We start from the raw sequence: 22,615 nt of genomic DNA, 5'->3' as shown, positions 1-22,615 counted from the left end.
CACTGGTGTCGCATTGTGCATGTATGCCCTGTACTAGCAGTGCTTGGCAGCCCTACTTTCTAAATGCAAAACAGTGCTAACCTAGCTCATGAAAGAAGTTAGAGAGGCTCCACCTTCATTTGAAGTGGTTAGTTTCTTCATACTCTTGTGTGGCTCCATCTTACAAAGTTATGTTTCTTTTTTTTTTTTTTTTAGCTGAGCCATCCTGCTACCTGTTGGCAGCTCAGCGGCTGCTCAGCTCGGGCTGGACTCGAACCGCTGTTGCTCAGAGCTCAAACTCTTGAGCGAGCTCTTAACCAACTGAGCCACTCGGCCGGCCCAAAGTTATGTTTCTTGACTAACATTTTACAAACATTCATAGTGGCAACAATAATATTAGAAATTTTAATACAAGTCTATAAGAAGAAAGGAATTCATTTTGGCAACAGGACAATCTTGGATGAGCAGGTCTGAAGCTGCTGAGCCCTTTGTGTCCACCTGCTTTTCGTTCAGTTCCTTTCCAATCTCTGGAACTAAGCTACTTCCAGCAATGACATTTTGGGATTGTAAAACAAAGGTGGGGTTTTGAGCCACAAAGAAGTGGGTTCAAAGACCAATTACACCACTTAAAATTGCATGATTTTAGCTAAATTTCTTCATCTTTCTACCTGAACTGGTTTCTTCATTGGTTTACAAAATGGGATAATAGCTCTCTACTTTTCAAGATTTTTTTAGGGAAATTAAATTTCTACCTGGACTTGTTTCTCCCTTCACAGCCTACCACCTGATGACTTTAGGAAAAGATCCATGTTCCTCGGTGTGAGGCCCTCCAGGATATCATTGCTGATTGATCTTTACGACATCATCGCTGGTCACTGCCATCTTCCATCTCCCACAACCACACCCTCTATTTCTGCACTGTCCTTTATGCTTCCATAACACCAAGATGATTTTAATTCCCCCAAACACATCATAACATTTCATGCCTCTACACCTTTTTCCATACTATTCCCTCTGCTTGGAATAGTCACATCTGCCTACAGCCTCTTTGGAAAATTCCTATTCGTCCATTAATCTTGACTCAGTTTTTACAAAGCTTACATGAAAGAATACATGTTAAAGGCTCAGTACAGTGGACTGGCACACAGGAAGAATTCAATAAATGTTAGCTCCTTCTTCCCTCTGAAAACTCTTTTCATAAAATTAAATATACTTCCTCCTCTGTGTGACCATACCACGTGTCTCTTTTCCATTCATCCCACTTTACTGGAGGAAGGCAATATGGATGGCATAGTGAAGAGAGCATCAGATTGCGAGTCATTCTGTCTTTGTTCTGATCCCAGCTCTGCCACTTGACTAACTCTAAACTTTGAAAAGATCATTTAAGCTTCATGGCCTTCATCAAAGATAATATTATTATATTTATTTTTCTGCATGTTATATAGAGCTAGAATTAATGACTTCATGGCACATGGTCAGTAAAAAGTTAGCTACTATGAGTGTACTGTACAAATCAGCTAGTAGCACTCTTACTATTCAGCGACATGCCTCCATATTACTATGAATGGAGTCCAGAAAATTTTATCTTAAAAATACAAGTTGAGTTAGTATGCAGTTAATTTTCTAGCATAGATGAGTTTGAAGCCAGGAATGAAATCCAGTATTCAATCATGTTGTATCTGAATGTGCTTTATAACAGAGAGCATTATAGTGAAATTGTTTTTATCATTACTATGTATTTTCTTTCATGTCTACCTTATTTACTAGACTATTAGTTCCTTAAGTATAGACCATATATTTTTCAGCATAATCCAGACTACAGATTAAGAATTGGACTACTTGGGTTCCAATCTCAGCTACGTCATCTAATTCTGTGACCTGTAAACTCCTTCTTTGTTTCCTCATTTGAAAATGAGAAGGATAACAATAGTGCTTACCTATCAGATGATTGTGAGGCATAAATAGGATGATACATGTAATAGAATCTGGCACTTAATAAGTGTTCATTAAAGGTTAGTGATTATCATCATCACCTTGTTATTATCGCTATTATAATTCTTGTTGTTATTGACTCCAGCATCTATCAAAGAGCCGGTTTATATATCAGGCATTCAATACATCTTTGTTTAAAATTTTATCAAATCCTCTTAAAATTTGGACGCTGTCATTTAGGATAGCTTCCCAATTATAGGCTGAGTCCCCTTACAGGCATCTCCAGATGGCTGAGTGTGAAAGGATCACTCTCTAATTGGCCTGAATTCCCCCAAGTCAGCCATTTTTTCTGCACCATACTGAGGGCCCGAGGCCCTCTCACCCAGTTACCTATCCTTCCTTCACCTCCTTCCCACCAGAACTGGCTAGCCTCGGGGCAGCTGGCTTCTGTGTGCCTCTCCCACCCGACAACTGCCAAGGATGCTAGCCAGTCCTTTATTGGAGCCAGGTGGAGTTGGCAAAGCCAGATGTTGTCTGCCTTGTGTTGCCCGGACTTGTGAATGCCAATCTTCCTCCTCCTTGGCTCAGGATAAATCTTTGGCATCTTGACTCTTTTCTGCAAACCCCAGGGACAGGGTCCCAATAACTCAGGCTTTTCCTTGGAGGAATGGCACCGTTATGAAAGTGATAATCCTGTCATTCATTTATTCAGTTATCTCCATTCACTAGTTGGTTTTACTGAAAGTGGATCAATGTATAAATGAAACGTGGCATGCTTTGCCCTCCAGAAGGCAAAGAAAATGAATACATGGATTCAACAAAAAGAGGAGGGGGCACCCAAAATACCTAAACAAGCAACTTCTGATCTAGGTGCCCTCCCCTGAATCCTCTAATTCTGGGCACCTCTTCTAGGAAGTTTCCATTTGTAATTACGCTGAGCCACAAGCTGATTGATCTCTGTTTAGAGGGGAAGTGGAAAAACAGAACTTAAGTGTTTTCAGCATTCAGCCCTCCTAACTGCTATAGCCACGGCCGGCTTATCTGGAGGGAGCTAGCAGGAAGCCTATAACCGCTTCATCCTAACTCTCCAAATGCTGGCAACAATTAAATGAATTCTTAAGAAGAGAATCAGAAAAGCAGGAGGCAAAATAAATGGCTTATCCAAGTGCTGAGGAAGGAGAGGCTGTGTATTCAAGATGGAAAGAATATAAATACACACACACACACACACACACACACACACATGCATATTATGTTACATATCTATAAAAATGTGAAATGTTATTTATTTTGAGAATACCCAGTCATTTCCATCTGTAGTAAGAATCCATAATAACATTCTCTGTTTATATAACTCTTTTCACCTCAAGAGATCCTGAATGCATTTCAGACAGCTCTATATACAAACAGAGGCCAGGAGCTCCCCATCGCTGGAACTGGCGGTGGGAACCAGGCAGAACACGTGCATGTGGCTGCACGCATCGCGGCGACCGCTGATGGAAGAGGGACGAGTTGGTCAAGGACAGCAGGGCAACCCCCACATTCTTAAAACTATGTCAGAGGGGCCTTCAAAGTCTGGATGACACCTCAAATTTTGATAGCTAATTAAGAAAAAAAGCTGAAGAGAACTCCATTTATTTACTTTGGAAGGATGAAGGATGATGCAGGCCAGAGCGAGGTTAGTGAAGCAGTGACTCCAGGGAGTAGAAATAAATCTGAGGCATAGATCACAAAGTCTTCCCCTCCAGCTTATATATTCTTATTACACCGAATAAACTTAAGATGGCAGGACACATAAAAAGGTAATATCTGTTGATTCATTTACACCCGTTTTCACCTACACTCTGCTTTCCCATTAAGGGCGGACTGGATCACCTGGAATCCTCTTTCTTTTTCCTTCGCTAATTCCATCCACAACATAGCTAGTCTGATTTCAAAATAATTCTCATTTAGAAAAAATGAGCAGTAAGTTGGCAGCGATGATTTACAGGCATCACCGCCTCAGAAACCAAAGCTTGACAGAAAAGTGTATTTCTACATGGCCCTAAGAGTAGGTTCCCAGGGCCGCTGAAAACAAGGCACCGGAAACTTCTAACTATCCAGAAAATAAACTGGAAAATGGCTCATCCCTACCCAAAGAAAATATTACTAAACAAATGCCCTGGTATCAGGATTGTACTTGGGATCCTTACATCACGCCTGTTTGAGGAAAAAAAACATTCCTGGGAACAGAAGTGGGAGAGAGAGTGAAATGACACCTCTTACTATGAAGAAAGGAGAAAAGAAATTCTGGTGTAGACGTGGCCTGCCCACAGCTCTTGGAAACCTTTTCTACAGCATCCTTGGACCCTTTGTTACCACTCCAGTACCTTGGTGCTCCCAGGGTGTCCTGTACTGCTACTGCATGCAGCACCCACACCAGAGAAGCCCAGTCAGATGCTCTACTCCTTGCCATCTCAGATATTAGTTTTTCTAGGTCCTTCCTCTGACCTCAGGGACTTCCCACATAAACTCAGCAAAAAGCCCAGGGAGGGACATACAGAGACTGAATTCCCTGGGCACTTCAATTTGAAGCAGGGAGTAGTGAAGACCACCTGGTGCAGGAAACAAACGATTACTCTTTAAGGTTGTGTCCTGTAAAGGTCTATGAAGGAAGAGATGGCAGGGGCAGAAGCCAACGGGAGTCACCCAAAACATTTTGGGGAAAATTGTTCCTTCCTAACAATAGGTCTCTACCTGAAGTTAGCACATTTGGAGCAGCCCACTTTAAAGAGATGCTCCTATGTTGAATTTTACTCTCAGATCACCTCAATAAGGCAGGTAGAATAGAAATCTTACAAACCAGGAAAGTGAGGCTAAGACAAGCCAAATGGCCTAATCACCTCCAGAGCTGGAACTAGAACCTTCTTCCTGCAGAATTTCAAGTTCTTTCTATTGTATCTTGCCCACAGTTATAATCAGTATGTATCGTAGGAGATCAGGATGGTTTCCCACATGAGCCCGATGTTCACTTTGATCTTTAAAACCTTCAGCCTTTACTTCTCCATTAGCCTGAATAGGGGCCAGGGAGGGGGGGGAGGTTGTAGGAAGAAGCAACAAGAATTTTGTTTCCTCTCTGTAGTTTCCATTTAGTTCCCCTCCTTGCCACTCTTCACACCAGCCAATCACACATTTAGGAAGAAAGAGGAAAGGAGACGCTACCATAGATAAATCAATGACTAGATGGATGTAGGTTTATTTTTAAAATAAAATATATAGTATTTTAATTCTGGTGAATTATTAAGAATATTTAAAAATCCTTATTAATAACCTCCAAATGAAAAAGACAGTCAATTCTTGTAAGACAGGGAAGGTTCATGAAATCAAAGGTTATACAACTTAAGCCTAAAAAATTATGAGTACTAGAACCAGAGGATGTTTCCTGAATTTTGGAAGACATTGTTCAGAAGCAACAAAGGGAATATTCCTTTGCACATAGAGCTCACTTCCCCTAGTAAGTCTAGGCTTACAGATGAAAGCTAAATACTCCAGCAAGTTCAAGGAGACTCTGGATACATTCAAACATGGCAGAAACTCAGTGGGAGGTTTGAAGAATAACCATTCCTTTTCCCAGCAATGAATGACAACTGTGCTCTCCATGACATGTTTCTTGGTGCTCCTATCAGCAATGACACAGGGCTCAATGAAGTAGCAAACAGGCCCAATGTGACATATTCTTAAATAAGGAAATGGGTCACATTGTCCTTTTTCTGGCCTGAAGGCAGATTTCACACTGTTCTGGAGTGTTCTGCAGCTGTTGGCAGAGCTGACCATAGGAATAATTATCTTAATAGAGATTTTCTTACAATTAAGCAGGATGGGAACGTGTTGCATATTCAGAAAACACATGAGCATGTTTTAAATGAAATTTTATCCCAGAAAATAAATAAATAAATAAATAGAAAGTAATAATCTCTAAGATCCACCAAAGCTGCCAAGTGGGAACAGAGGTCTCCACAGTCTAGAACTATGCCATGGTTAACTTTAAGGGTTTGGAGGAAGTGAAATTCTACCATATCCAGAAGCAGGAGGCCAAGAAATATTAGTGAACAATACTAAGAAATACCAGCAAGATATTTGTTCATTTGACACCAGATGGCTGAGCCAATATCATTGTGTGCAAAGTGCAGGGGGCAGGTACCAGGTAAAGATAAGGATGTGCTTCCATGTGGTAGAATGGTCTGGCTAGGGAAGCAGCGAATATCTTTTCATCGATTATATTTTGAAAGAAACAAAGGCTTTCTTTAAAAACATGCTAAAGAAATCCCAACTGCTGATAGGAGCCAGATAGGTAGCATAATGTGTGAATCATCCAGGAAAGAAATATACGTTCAACATATGGAAATAATCTACAATTGTATAAAGACATTTGCTCTCTCCCATGTGTCTTCATAAATGGAGTCTTCCCAATCAACGTTTTGAAAAGGATGTAAGAATAAAGAGATGCTCATTTACTTCAAAACAAAAACTGTGTGAGAGGAATGATAGATGGCGGCTGACACGCAGTCTCAGCCCGAGAGCCAATAGCAAGTGGAGGGGACAGAGGAGAACTGCAGAGAGTCTGCCCCAAGAAGAGGGCAGCACAACTCAAGCTGATTGTTGCCACGTGGGGAGGCAGGCCCAAGGTGGCCAGGTTTGCCACTTTTATTACTTAACAAGGACCAGGAATCTTGATGCGTACATGCCATCTACCATTTTTAAATGTTGGTACCATTGTTTTCAAAAGATTCTCTGTGTGCCAAACAAAACCTGGTGTGGTCTGGATGTGGCCAGCGGTCCACCAGCTCATGGCTCCTGCTGGAAAGAACAATTAGGTTACATGTATGGGTGTGTGGGGGGCAGAAAGAGGGAATTATATGGTCTCTAAGATCCTGATGGGAGCCCAGTAAATAGCACCCTTCTTCCTGAAGTCTGAACCAACTGAAAAATGACTGAACCAACAGAGGGCAAATTATAACCCTTCTAAATGAATACAGCAAGGTTGGGAAATATGGGTAAGGGAGCTTCCTAGAATTAGAGATGCTGAATGGGGTCAGGCCTCTCCGCTCGCCTCACCATCTCCCACACCCACCTGCAAGGTATGTGTTCCCTGCCAGCAGCTGGTTTCCTAAAGAAAGACAGCAGAAGGGGCAGAGCTATCCAAGGTTTGGTTTCTCCTTCCAGTTCCTCCCATCAGCTAAGTCACTCCTCCTCCCACCAATGGGGATGGGGGTGGGCAGGTGAATGAAGGGACTGAAAGAATCCAGGAGTGTTTCAGATACACAATAGCACTGGGAGAGATGGGATCCCCATCAACAGTTATTTCCAGCCAAGGCCATTTCCAGCGCACAGTGCATCTTTGTGCAAGTTACAAAAAGGCACTCCACCCTAGCAGATGAACTGCAGAAAGGCCCTTTCCTCCCAGCTGATGCAGCCCCAGGCTGGGGCATACATCTTGGCAAGCATACCAGGGCTAGATTCCAGCGCACACTTGCCTATTCGGCCTGGTGCCTAAGTACAAAAACCCACAACTGCCCATAGCAGCCCTGTTTCAGACTCTAATAATCCTATCAGTTCGATTCCAGACTGTTCAGTCTCCAAAGTAACCACATTGTGAATAGCACCCACTCTCTGTCCACCTCCAACTGTTGGAATTAATGTTGGTCCAAGCTGTGTCAAGTTTGTGAATGGGGTGGAGCGGAAGAAAAGTTGACTGCCTGGCATAGCCTGTGCTTTTATTATTATTATTATTGTGCTCTCAATTTCCCAATCCCTAAGTTGGTATAAAGCTTCAAAGAATGAACAGCCATTTTTTTTCCCAGCATGTCAGAATGTAGTGAGGCTATAATCATTTCTTCACAATGTTTTTTAGTAAAGAATATATTAAGGGAGACATTGTTTTAAAAGTTTCCATGTAAAAGTGTGGCTTGTCCCAAATTCTTTGTATTCAGATGTCAGACTATAATTGTTGGTTAGCAGCAAGGTTACCAGATGGGTTATAAAATGCTTTTCAAATGAATATTAAAAGGACTTAAGGAAAATACAATTAACAGCTGGTGTAGTTGAGGCAGGCTACAGCTTCATTGTAAAACATAAAAATTAACACAATCTTCATTAGAATTGAACTCATTTCTATACCCATGGTATAACATCTTCATTTCTAGAGCTCAACTCAAGAAGGGAGAAAGACACAGGGCCCTAATTAAACAAAAAACATAAAGGAGTGGATATTTCTACTTATCAGAGGTGAGAGACATGCCCATGAAGGGAAAGCAGAAGGAAAAACAAAGAATATTTAGTTCAAGCTGATCTCTCGCTAATGTTTCATAACCAGGGAAACGCAATCAGCATGGTCTCCAGAGAGACCCACACAGGATGTTAGATTTATACATTCTTTCATATTGCTACTCAAGCCAGGTGCTTTAGAAAATAAATAAATAAATATTTGATGCTATTTAGCTGGAAGTGAGTTCTTTCCTCTACCACCTTGTCAACAAACAGAACTGCACATTTTTGCCAACCTATTTCCAGGTCACTTCCATGTTTTCAGGAAAGAAAGCAGACATTGCTGACTGGATCGTCTGCAGAGGCCACTCTTTCAAAACTCTGCTCCACTGAGACCCACCCATTCATTCATCCATTTGTTTATTCAACTAATACTTATCAAGAGTCTCAAAACAGGCAGGGTGATAACTGCGTCTGCAATTTCTTTCCTCGATGAGCACAAAGTACACAACCACAGTTGATTTTATGTACCGTTCAAAATCTTCACATTTTTTTTCCTCAATGAGATGAGGCAGTGCCACATTTACCCTACAATAATAAGTATTTGAGGAGGAAACAAACAAATAAACCTCCTGCATTACACACGTGTCATTAGATCCATGCGTGTAAAAAAAAGGGAGGACCTGTTTTTATTAAGGATAACGTATATTTATTATTGTCATTTCCACCTTAGTGTACAGAGAGATATCCTAACTATAGGGATGAGTTTCCTGGAGGAAGAAAGAGCAGATACCCTCTGGTTGGCAACTGTGATTATGCCAATCTCGGGCAGAAGACTGTGGCCAAGCCTTCTAAATGCTGCCCATGGTTTCCTTCATTTATCTTCCTAACTCTCTGTACTTGGAGACTTGGAAGGTGCAAAGCATGCCCACAGATAAACATCACTACCGTAAGACGCCCATGACAATGAACTTGCTTTCTCTTCTTCTTTCTCCCTCACAAAGATAACAAACAGAGGAGGAAAGCGTGGCGCATGGGGAAGTGGAGTTAAAATGTACTGCACGTTACTAATCCTAACATAACATTGGCAGCTTGCACCATCCCCCTGCCAAACCCAAATTAACACACTGCCTGACTGGAAGGCAAAGGCTGCAGCTATATTTATAGCTCAATTAACAAGTTTCATAACTAAACCTCCAGAAGTCCTAGGCAAACCTGACAAATGCTATGCATCTTCACACCACAATGACCCTGCCAGAATGCCACCATCTTTTAACAGGGAACAACTCCTGCTATCACCTTGTGAGAACAATGATGATTGGCACTGGCCCATCTGATAACGGAAAGCTGTCTGGGCAACTCGGCTCTTGTCAGGGGTACATCTCGTAATAACTCCCAACCAACACACATACGGTGGATTCAAGCAGGTGGTGAATTCTTCTTCATTTTGCAGACGGATGGAAATGCCTGCTCCTCGGGAGCCAATGGCTGCTGAGAATGACTGCCACCTGATGACTCAGGAGCCTTGGTCCTTCCGGGAACAGTGAAGCAGAAACACAGGGTACGTCACTTAGCAGATATTATAACTTCAAAAGAAGCAGAAACACCTCTTCATCATATCTTCTAAACAGGTTATTTTTGCTTGAGGGTAAAAAAGATTCTTCAGAGAATTATTAGTGCACAGGCGGCACTGTTAGGATGACTAGCAAGAATGCAGTGGTGTTTTTAATATAGCACTTGACGTGGAGCAAACTGCCCTCAGCGTCCAGGTGGGCTTCCCCTTCCTTCAAGAATTACATACGTGCACATCTGTCTCCTCTGTATGACTGTGAGCTCTTTGAGTACAGGGAGGGGGAAGCATCCTGCTACATGTTGTCCTCCACAGCACTTAGCTCAGGAGTAAGTCATAGCAAGGGTTCAACATTTGTGAACGAATGAATGAATGAATGAAGATTTCATAGATAAATTGGGCAAGTAAAAAATTTAATAGATATGCAGTACTATTCTCCCACATACTATCAAAACTTATAATTCTGCAAGCCTCTTGTTTTAATTTTTAGGTTGGAGTTAAAAGCATTTCACACACCATCCTTACATATTCATATCAACTACAAGCCATCTCCAGCTACCTCTGTTGTAGGTTTATTCCCTATTAAGAGCTGGGTATTTAGATCACAGAAATTTGAAAACAAAACAAAACAAAAGCATCTATAATCTGCTGGTCTAGCCTTCAAGTTTCTAATGTTTGAAACTCTTGGCTACTGACATGGAGCAGAAGTAATTGGTCAGCTATTAATGCTATTTTAATATATTTAGGTGCACAACTTGGGGTAAGTTACTAATTCCTGAGTTTGAGTTTCCTTGTCTGAAAAATGAGAGAGTTAATCTAGAATTATCTTTAAGTGTCTCTTCAACTATAAAATATTATGATTGCATTCTTCTGCCATCTAGTCATACCTACACACATTAATAGCATAATTCTCCATTCTCCTAGTCCCTAAAAAGGATAATTGCGGAAGCTATTTTTAATGCACTAAAACTTCTGAACCTGGTGTGAGAGCATCCATGCTCTTTTTTGCCCCTCTTGCACTCTCGTTGCTGGGCCTTTGATTCCCAAACAAGAGTATTTTTTTCCAAGGAATATAAATGGACCATTTTCTCAGGACAAGCTTGTAGCTGCTGAGAAAATATCATAAAACTACAAGCATGGGATAAAGAAGATAAGACAAAGTCAGGTGCTGTTATCAAGGTAGAATGGAGTAAGACTAAGGAAATGCTGCCAGGGTTCAAGGACCTATTGCCGCTCCCTGCTTTTTCAAGAAACAGAATCTGGAACAAAGATGTCTCTGCAACAAGGGCTTTAAAGAGGTACTCAACTGGCCAAATCTGGCCCCAAAATAGGTTCAGTGGGCCAGGTCATGTGTAAGCTGCTGTGACTGATGTGTGAATGTGAGTTTAAATAAATGCGTTTGGGTGGGTCATGGACTGGTCAGGTTATCACTGACCCTTTCCACTCCCTATATCTTACAATAATTTATGTATTAATCTTTTCATTCATTTATGGGACTTGCCCTTTGCCAAGTTCACTGTATCTGTTTTCTCCCACTAGCATAGGATATTATGTCCCATACATAATGTGTAATATAGTCCTCTGTTTGTTCATTGTTATATCTAGTACCTACAAGAGTGCCTGGCTCATAGTAGATATTCTGTAAATATTTGTTGAATGAACGAATGAGTGAATCAATGAATAAAACTACCCTGACAATTGCTCCCACTCAGAGCTCCCATCACCATCACAATCTGTTCACACCATCACAATAGCCTTAATTCAACACACATTTAGTAAGTACTAGACACTATACCAGGTACTGGAGATGAAATGTGACAGAATGAAGCAAAGTTCCTTGTCTCAAAAGCTCACATTTAACAGAAGGGATCAGGCACATAGACAAACAAATATGACAACATAGCACAACAGTTTTGATGAGGGAGAAATGTTAAAAGTGCTATGAAACGATTGGCAGAAAAGCAGGGAACATTTGCAATATGCCCCAGCAATAGAAGCTCTTTACCTGGACAAGGGAGGGAGGGCGTTCCACACAGAGAGAAGACTAGACAAAGTCACAGAGCAGTGAAAATGCACATGCTTAGGGCACAGACCACTTCTGTGTAGGTGGAAGAGACATCATGGAGGAGGAGTGACTACAGGTGATGCTTTGCAGGGCTGTGAAGGTCTTTAAGACCAAGTTGAGGAGTTTAGATGCTATTTTGCAGGAAATACTATCTCATACTATTCAAGTATTTCAAACAGAGAATGCCAGTAAGAATATGGTGTTTTAGAAAGTTACTTTGATATCACTATAGCGTATGGGTTGGCATGAGAATAAGTTGGGAGGTTTTTACAGTAGTCCAGAGAAGAGATAATGGAAGCCCTAAAGTGAGGCAAGAAACGTCGCATTTCTTTCAGGAGAAATTTATGCAATAACAATTTTGGAAATAGAATTAACAAGAGATAGAGAAAGAGGTGAGAGTCCAATGTGGGTCTGAGGTTTCTGCCTTAGGTAAGCTGGATAGATGACGTTGTTACCGAGGGGAGGAAAAAAGAAATAACTAGCAGGGGTACAACCACTGAATTTTCAATATCATGGTCAATGGTGACCTTTTTCAGGACAGTTTCAGAAACAGGAGGGGAATGAAAGTAAGTACAGTGGATCAAAGAATGAATATGATGTGAAAAACCAGAGGCTCATGGAAGGAAGTGTCATTTATTTAGTTTTTCCAAAAACTTGGTGCAGGGAGAGGGAGAGCTGAATAGGCAGAGCACAGGACATTTTTAGAGCAGTGACCCTATTCTGTATGACACTACAATGGGAGATACATGGCATTCAATAGTTGTCAAAACCTGCAGAATTTACAATGTCAAGAGTGAGGCCTGATGTAAATGAGACTTGAGGTGATAATGATATGATAATGTAGGTTTGTTGATTGTAACAAACACACCACATGGTGGGGATGTTGGTTGTGGGGGAAGTTTCGTGTGTGTGGCGACAGGGTGCTTATGGGAACTCCCTCTGCTTCCTGCTCAATTTTGTTGTCAACTTAAAAATGTTCTAAGGAATAAAGTTTGTTATTTAAAAACAAACAAACAAACAAAAACAAACAAAAACAAACTTGGTGAAGTTTGTAAGTTTGTAAAGGGAAATAAGGTGGTACCTGGAGAGGAAAATAAAGTCAGGAAAGATAGTGTTTTCCTTCCTCTCGCTCTCTTTTAGAACAAGACAGACTTATATTAAGTCTACATGCACAGAAGTATTTTTAGGCTGTGAAGCGGTATGCAAGGAACATATTTGAGAGAAAAAAATACAGCTGATGCAAATAAAAGTCCTTGGGAAAGACTTAGAACAGTGTCTGGTATGTAGTAATTGTTCAATAAATGTGAGATCATCAGCACTGCTATCATACTTCATTACTTTCTTTTTTTATGGAATAGTAATCTAGGTCTCTGCCCCAGCTCACTAATGAGACCGTTAGCTCACCAGAGAAAGGTTGTGCCTGCTTAGAGTGTGTGTCCCTTACAAGAACTTAGTACAGTTCCTCAAACAGAATCTTCATCGATTGACTGATTGATTAACATAGGTGTTAAACACATGGTTGAATTTGAATCTTCTCAGGTGGTCATTTCAGCAGCTTCCACCTTTATTTCACATGTGCTTTAAGCGTTTTTATCCTTGCCTTTGATATCCCTTAAGATATGCATTAAACAAAAGGCCCTATCCCTCTCAGATTAGAATGTTATACTTGTCTGTGTCAGTTGTAAGACTTTCAGTCACATGTAATATAATTAGAAGTCTAGAAGAAAGAGGCTGAGGGCTCTAGCTGAGGCAAGATCAGAGACTCCATAATGATATCAAGAATTAGGTTCCTTTTATTTTTCTGATATGCTTGTCTCAGTGAAAGGCCAGCCTCTCTCAATGTCACAACATGACCACAGTAGCTTTAGGTGCCACATACAGATAGAACAACATCCAGATAATGAGACCATTTCTTCCTCAGTACCTTCCTTTTGAGAGGGAACCTTTCCAAAAGATCCCATGTTTGCCTTATAAATCATTGGCCAGAATTGCGTCACGAGCCTGAACCTTAAGCCATCTTTACATAGCTTTGGGGAATGGGTCACTATGATTGCCTTAGACAAATCAGGAGCCACCCCTTTTGGGAACATTTCAGAAGTACATGACCCTGCAGAGGAGAGGTGACCCTGAAATAAACAGTGTTCTGTTTGGAAGGATAGAGTCATGGGGATGGGGCAGAGAGATGAATGTTGGCTAGGCAGTCAACGGTGTTTGCTAGATTTGAATCAAAACTGACATAGAATAAGAAAACATGATACAAAGTGGCACCTCGCTAATATGTGGACATACAGTTTGCTTTTGGAAGTTACTCTATGAGCAAATAAATGATACAATGATGAAATGATAAACAAGTAAGTTGAAACTTCAAGTTTCAACCAGGCAATATGAGAAGAACATTATCCAAGTAAGTGCTTGGAGACTCACCATATACATTGTTCTACTATCTCAGTATGGTTCCCATGATGCAGGAAGACAGATTCTTCATTCACTCCACCAACATTTCATTGTCGTTTTTTTGTAAGACTTGATAACAAAATCTGGAAATAAATATTAATAAATCAGTTTCCCTTCACTAAAAGGGTACAAAATCTAGAACAGAAGACTAACAAGTCAATAAGTAACTACAGCATGTGTTTTTAGGTACATGATGAATATACAAGGCACACTCTAGCACAAAATGAGCAGTGGTCAATTTCATTCTGGGGCAGAAAGGATTTCATTAAAAAGGTGATGCTTAAACTAGGCCTTGAAAAATAATTAGTTGCCTTCCAGATTAAAAAAGGGCTGGGAAGAGCATTCCAAAAATAGGAAATATTATAGCCAAAGATATACAACTGTGAATTAGTATTCTGTGCCCATGAAACTCAAAGTGGATCCACGTGGCTAAAGAATAGAGTTGAAAGAGTATGGATGGAGGTGAGGATGGAGATTTTGGCAGGAACCAGCTGATGGAGGGCCTTATCTCTCCCCAACTTTGAATATAAATTGGGGTTTTATGTAATAAGTAACACTGAAGGCTTAACAAAGTGAACAAGCATTTAAAAATATTAGTGAAAGTTGAGTTGTAGGGTGATTGAGGTGAGAGCAAATCTAGAGGTGGGGCATTTTAGTGGTAGCTTCTATAGTTCAGGCAAAAGCATACTATTGCTAGAGCCAAGGCAAGAATAGAGTCTGGAGAAGAGGAAGAATAAAATACTTGATGAAACTCAGTGAAAATTTGATGTGGAAAAAAAAAATGGAAAAGTCCAGAATGATTGAATAGTTGAAAGTATGATTAATCAAGAGGAGAAGTTAAAAGGTAGGACAAACAACTCATCGGGGTTTGCCTGGGACTTCACCAGTTTTTGCACAAAAACAAAAATCTGCATCCTGGGAAACCCAGAACCAGGCAAACCAGGATAATTATTTATCATATAAGGAAAAGCACATTTTGAGGAAAGTACAATATGTTTGATTTGGAAAAAAAATGAATTCCAAACCTATTGGGTAGTAGAACCTTTAATTTGCATCTATCTAACCCCAAAACAGCTGGCCAGTTCAGTGAAATTTCAACCAAATATCATTCACTAACTATGCACACCCCCAAAATATATTTTCTAACAACTTCCACATTTCCACTCCATCCCATAGATACCACCATCCAGCGTTCATACAGTTAAGGTAGGAGGCCCTGACACAAGTGGTTAGATAGTCAGTCTTTCTCCACCGGGTTGGTGGGCCACAAATACAATGTAAAGGATGATTGATAGACACCTTTTGAGGCATTTGTGCTAATGATTTAAGAAAAATTATCCTTAAAAGGAATGCATTCTATTATAATCCATGTTGATTTCTATCAAGAGGACTACCCATCTTTTTGCTGCCTGCAAAATTATTTATCAGAAAATAGAGGGCTTTCATGCCTCGTAAAACTCTGCATCACAAAAACATACCTGTACTGTACACATACAAGCATTCAACAATTTGTCGCAAAAATGAATTATTTTAAACCCATAAATGTCCATATTACACTTAACTGCACATTCAATCAAAATAGCTATGATCTCTAAATTCCTTTACCATTTTTTTAACAAGTACAAATTTGAAAACCATGTATAAGAGAGTTTCAGGTTTGTACAACAGCTCTAAGAAGATTCTAAACATCCGGTTGTCTAAGTAAAAGCCTAAAAACGTCATGGTAAGAAAGAAGTTCCGTTGCATATATTTATTTGTGCTTGATACCAATATTGTCACACCAATAGCAAGCTCTGTAAACTGACCTCGTGCTCTGAGAGTCCCCAAAAGTCTTATTTAAAACAATGGGACAGACACTGAGGATGGTGCTCAATTCTTAACTTAGCAATTCCCAGTACTGATTTAAACCAGACCTTTAGTGTTATTTTAACATAGGTTTTGGATTTAATTATCTTAAATGTCTAAAAGAATGCATACAATTCCCAAACTGTTTATCTCTTTTATGGTAAAATCTCTTCCCCTATCCCTAGAAATCTGTTTTAATTATTTAATCAGTTTGGCTGAAACTCACAAAGCATTAAATTGTTAGTTGTTACTTAACATTCCTTATAAATTGCATTTATTAATTTCTGGATAGAGACTTGTCCATTGCTACAGTAATTTAAATTAGTACCACATGGTTACAGACCGCTGCTGAATAATGATTAAATCTTTGGGGTAAATTCAGTCTTTTAAGATATTTAAATGGCACTAGAGATAAGCTAACCAAATTTGGGTCCAAGAAGTTACAATTTATCAAAAATGTAATAAACCATGGCCAGAAGATTCATCGTAAGCAGCACATAATGTGGTCCATGAAATGACATTTTAGCATCTCTCTCACTGTGGTCACAGGGAAATGCTGACGGTGCAGACACAGCAATGCTCCATTGATATTTAACAGTTCCCATCTACAAGGTACTTTGCAATATTGTGGCTTTTTATACACTCAAGTCCCCCTGATACTCTATCAGTCATTTTGTTATTTGACACAGTGACATATTCCTTTCCTGGTGCTTTAATTTCACAGGAGCAAACAATCAACGTAGCACACAACCCTTTGGAATTTTAGAACAGAAGGAGGAACTGTAGGACCTTGGTGGCATTTCAGAATGATAAATCACTAGGGAAAAGAGCTCTGTAGGGACTACTGACTCTCAACTAATTAGGAACAGATGATGAGGGGGAGGTTCTGGAAAAGATAAGAGATGTCTCCCAGGTCACAAAAGTGGAGACAGGCTCTAGAACTCAGCCTCCTTACTTGCAATCCAAAACTCTTTCTTTGAGACCTAATGCCACCAAGTCAATTCAACTGATCCTACACCTTAAAATTTTCTCAGATCCCTGAAGGGGCCTGATCATTTCTTCCCAGGGGATCAACTTGGGAAATTAAGTGATAAGAAATGAATTTTCCCATTGCTGCCAAATACTTAAAAAGATAATAATAATTTTAAAAGAGGGTGATAGGGCCAGCCGAGTGGTGCATTGGTTAAGAGTTGGCTTGGGACGCCAGCTCTGAGCAGCAGGCCCCCAGTTCGGATCCCACATTAGGGCCAGTGACGCTGCACCCTCTACAGCTAAAATGGTGAACGACAGCTCGACCTGGAGCTGAGCTGCCATGAGTCACCGGCAACAGCGTAGGCTGCAGTGGAGCTGCAATAGGCTCCCGTAAGCTACAGTGAGCTGCCGGCAGCTGCCAAGAGCAGCCATGAGTGGCTGTCCAACTGTCGGTGACTGATCTGCCTCACCCAGGAAAAGCGCAATGATAATACCAACATGGGCCAGTGAAGCAACATCCTCCACAACTAGACTGAAGAACAAAAGGACAGCAACTTGTCTGTTCCCCTCCCCCGATTCCCAATAAAATCTTTAAAATAAATAAATAAAAAGAGGGTGATAGGCAGGGCATAGGGGTGACCATAAGTGAGAAAGACTGACTGAAACTCTTAGGTAAAAATAACAAAATCAACTCATAAAATAATAGATTCTTCTTCCTGCTGCTAAAGATAAATATTAAATAATCCTAGGTGCTGCAGGCTGAAAATTAATTTCTGTAAGGCAAATAGTGTAGTACGTATATGTGTTTCAATTTCTGTTTGGCAAGGTGCCTATTTTCAGCATCCTGCACAGACCTTTGAAGTACTTGGGCTGCTCTGATAACGCAGATGCTTAATCAAGAATTGCTTCCTCGGGGCTCGCAAGCACTGCAAAAAGTCTGTTTTGGATCGTCAGGCTCCCGACTAATTCCAGGTATTCAGTCTAAAAACAACAAGTTTTAATGCATTAATGATACATTGCCGCCCTTCTGAATCAAATTGTGCCAGGAGATGGGAGTGACATTAACTTAGAGGAGTCACAAAATGCTGAACCACTGCAATTTGTGTCCCCAAATTACAGTCAGGTGCAGTCGCCCACATGGGGCAGGTTTAAACAGGATACACAATGAAGGGGGGGAAAAAGTGCTTCAAATAGAGCCTCTAATGATTAATTTACAATAGAAAGAAGGATAAAGGGCAAATAGAACATTGTATTCTAAATCATGAAGCTATTACAGACGTCCCACCTGTCTACTCTTAGACTATCTGAGAGCTAAGCCATTTTACCCCCCAGCTCCTGTTGTTTCAACTGTACTTCTTGAATACTGGTGTTTGACAAGTCACATAAAATATCCCCAGGAAGCCCAACACACTCAGGACCACTTCCACAGAAACTTTCAGAAATGTTAAAAGAAAAACAACCACCTAACAATAACAAAAATCTACAATCTAAACTTTTTCAGAAGTTCCCTAAAAGCAATAACTCTGTTTTTAAATCATGAACGCTTATCCCTGGAAGAATCTTCTGCTAGGAGCATGGGGGTTAGAGTATGTGGGGCTCTGGACCAAACAAACACCATGAGGCAAGGTGAGTTCTTAGTGGTCATGCAGAGAAGAGGAAAGTCTCTGGGGAGTCAATGAATGGAGTCACCCTCACCTCCAAGTCTACTCCACTTCTTCCAATAGGAGGTTTTAGCAAAATACTGGGTCTGGGTCTATAAACGGAACCAGGGAGTGGGATCCCTCGCTTTGATTTTTTACCAACACTCCATGCCTCTTTCCAGAAGGGACATGCAGCCCAACATACTGACCAAATTCTAACTTGCGTCACTGCATTATGTCTCTTCTGAATACCTCCTGGAACTTCATCTGGTCCTCATTCCATGTTGTAAACCAATATGAGCTGTTGGAAAATTGCCCTTGAGGTGGCTGTATTGCAATACTGGGCAACATGACTCATGAGTATTTTTAACAGTCCAGGCCATATGCTCCTCTCCTCTGTAGAGCACGGAGCCAAACGGAACTTCTTAAATAACACACAGTGTGGCCGCTACTGCCAGGCACACCAGGAAGAGGCTCAGAATTGGATGTGTCCTCACAATCAGAGACGGGAAAGGTCCCTGACTGTCAGAGAGGCTGCCAGCTGAAAGGGAGGTAAGGAAATACTGGAAGGATAAAGGGCTTGTTTTCGTCTTTGTTTCTGTGCTTGATTTATTTTACAAATCAGTTAACAGAAATGCTTTTTCCTAGGTCGGCCATTAACCCACGCCCTCTTCCTCCATCCCCATCTCTCCCACCACTCTCAGGCTTAAAGGGTGCTGAGGAGGCGTTGCCTTCAAACCCACCAATACCTAGAACTGCAGTCACAGAGAAGAAAACGTCCTTTTCTTCATACTATGAAAAAGTTTCCACATCAGACATCCATGGACTGGGGAAAAGTGGGAGTGGCTTTTAGAACAGTTTTTGAGGGGATGGGGCTTTGTGGGAAGGGAGAGGAATGGAAAAGCTGAGATTAATAGATAGAAGTACCATGGCTTGAAAGAGCTGGGAGATTGAGTGGGACCAACACGGAAGAGGGCAAAGGGCACAGGAAGGAGAGACTTGGGGATGTCCGAGATTCATTTTAGTCCTGAAGGGCCCAGATTTCTACTTTCTAATGACAATTTTGTAAATTTCTTCCTTTGTTTTGTTTTTGAATAGTGATCTATTTAGAATTAGCCAGCTTTAGTTGACCAACAATTTTCTTTTGCAAACTTTCTGGGTAAGTTTAATAACCTGCTATTTATTTAAGAGCCCAGCATTGTCGGGCACTGCGTAAGGGACAAGGGATCCGGGCGTGAACAGGACCGACATGGCTCCTGCCCTCCCAGGTCTCATGTGGCTATCCATCCTAGCGATTGATAAGCATACTGGGAACAACTGTGTGGGGTTGGGGAAGGGTCCCCTGAGGAGGTGAAAGTGAAGCTGACAGTTTCATGATCTAGAAAAACAAGTCTGATCCCTTTTACTAAGTCTAATTTCACCATTTGTAATATTAGGAATCGCCTCCCTGCCATTGGCTCACTACACCAGAGGAAGCAACTAGGAAAAACGTGGTCACACATGGGATAAGCAGAGCTTATTGGAGAGCAGAAAATGTAGTGTGTCGATAATCCAGGGAAGACAAGAAGATGCCAGTTGGGGAATTTAGTGTTGACCTTGAGTTTTTAAATGACATAAGGAAAATATGTACTGTGCCTCTGGCCCCAAATTGCTCCTGCCCTTGTCTCTCTCCTCCCTCTGATGAATAAATAAATTAATAAATTTAATTTTCTCTTGTCCCTGGTGTAATTTGGCATCATGCTCACCCTGTGCCTTGCTCTGTTTGGTGATGAGGTTTCCAGGGTCCTGGTTCTTGGCCATAGCACCATAGATGGCACTGGAATACAAACGAGGTCCATCAGGAGTGAAACGGTTTCAAAAGCAAATGCCACCAAAGTCTTTATGTGACATTTGTAGTTTAGGGTAAATCAACAGCCCAACTCTACGTGGGTGGGTAAGCTTTCTACCAAAACCAGCCCGGAATGGCAGGGGATTAATCAGACCTCATACTTTCCATAAGAGTTATTATTTTTTACTGTCTTTGACCATGTTCCCATGATGCAGAATACTTTATAAAAAGTGCAATCATCCGAGGGCTTAGACTATCCCATATTCACTATCTGTATGATTAGGAGAAAAATGAGTGCTTGCCCTCTTGTAGAAATATCTGGGGGATGGATTGTTCACTTTTTGTTCAGATGGGTTGCTGTCTGTTATACATGGCTTTAATTATTTTCCCCATTTGCTTTTATATGCACTTTCACTCCTGTTGTGGCAGGGTTTTATTATTATTATTATTTTTAATCCCAGAAAAAAAGGAAAAGATTCAATACGGGAAAAGAACAAATGCTGTAAAATCGACTGTAATAATGTGTTGAGTGGGAACCGTGGTCATTGCAGGGTAGCGTTGCACACCTACTCATTCTTTTGTGATGATCGTGTTTTTACTATTTCAAATTTAATACTTTTTCTAATATATTATATGTTACCTCCCATGTATTTAAGCTGTACTTAAAAGCATGCTAAGAACTGGTAATTCTTTAATGGTTGTTCACTTACAAGCGATTGTGGGTCATTACACAATCATTTAAAGGGCATTAATGAGAACCATTTAATGGTTTTAGTAGAATATCATTGTAAGGGACAGGGGAAAAGTTACTGGCTGTAAATTTTTATGACCATTTCTTACAAAACGTATTACTTTAAAGATTTATGTATGTAACAATGAGTACAATAAAAGCTATGCTAAAAATAATTTGAAATCAAAGTAATGCATGTAGATAAGTCTTTGCTCTACTGCAATTGGGTGGGCACTCTTAAAAAAAAAGAACTTCTTTTTCTCCTTCCTTCCCCCCTCTCTCTCTCTCTTCCTTTCATCCTCCCTCCCTTTCTTCTCTCCCTCTTTTCCTGCCTCCCACCCTTCTTCACTACTTCCATTTTCTTCCTTTAAAGTCATTTTTAGTACCATTAAAGGTTTTATATTTAATGAAAATCACTACAGATTGAAATCTTAAACAATGCGTTTTTCAGTTGGTGGGGGTTCAGAACAGAAGGGTAAATATAGCAGGACAGCATTGTATAGAAATGCCCCAAATGTAGCAGATCTTTGTTTACAGACCTTTCCCCCATACATCATTATTTTAAACTATTTCCTCTTATCTGCTATAGGACTAAAATAGAAATTTCAAGACTTTCTAGGACATCACTCCCTAAGGTAGGACAGGGGACTAAAAAGGAAGAGGAACTAGTCCTGGGAGTCCACCCACAGAAATCCATAAAATACATACAAAAAGGGGCCTTACGCACACCCAGAACAGCATCCAGCATCCTGCTCCACGCAACTCACCTCTTGAAAAAGACATGGGTATTTGAGAAGCTCACCCTATTGAGGAAGTAACCTTATTAACGTGCTTTAATAACACAACAGTCATCGTATTATGCCTGGTTTTGTCCACTTGTGATTCTTGTGGAATGCATAATGAATATGACAATGCCCCTTTCCCAGGATTCTTACATAAGCAGGAGGATGTTTCTAATTCAAAAGGCAGAGTTAGTGCAGCACATGAAATAAACAGAACCATATCTCTAGAAATGCTGAGATTTTACTGTTTGCATTAAGTAACGCTTGTATTTCTCTCTGTATCTAGCCCAATACCCATGACCAATAAGATGAAGATTTAAGATAACTTGGTCAAAAAGGTGATAAATTAAACTTTGAATTAAAATGTAGAAAATAGTTTCTTTAAAGAAAACATGATAATGCTTTCATGACCGTTGATTTTTTTTATGGAGAGAACCACAAAACCAACCTAAATATTTTAGAATGTGACATTATAAAATCAGGCAAGGGGATTTTCAGAAAGTGAGGCATGTCCCCCAGAGAAGACTGGGCATTTGCTCCTTGCCATTTCTAGACCCGTGGGAAAGCCTGGCAGA

At 40.5% G+C, this 22,615-nt stretch overlaps 1 long non-coding RNA gene across 1 annotated transcript in view; it reads right to left on the bottom strand.

Annotated features, from left to right (window-relative positions):
* Positions 1 to 14,219: 14,219 nt before the first annotated feature.
* The window catches only part of LOC109379287 (uncharacterized), a 211,942-nt gene continuing 203,546 nt past the window's right edge, over positions 14,220 to 22,615 (bottom strand). The window contains exon 3 of the long non-coding RNA XR_002123171.1: positions 14,220 to 14,326. This is a non-coding gene — a long non-coding RNA (uncharacterized LOC109379287). The remainder of the gene's footprint in view (positions 14,327 to 22,615) is intronic.

Source organism: Hipposideros armiger, unplaced genomic scaffold, assembly GCF_001890085.2.
Source record: "Hipposideros armiger isolate ML-2016 unplaced genomic scaffold, ASM189008v1 scaffold_2, whole genome shotgun sequence".
Classification (NCBI taxonomy): domain Eukaryota; kingdom Metazoa; phylum Chordata; class Mammalia; order Chiroptera; family Hipposideridae; genus Hipposideros; species Hipposideros armiger.
Note: the sequence above shows the minus strand (reverse complement) of the source record. Positions and strands in the feature narration are given on the sequence as shown.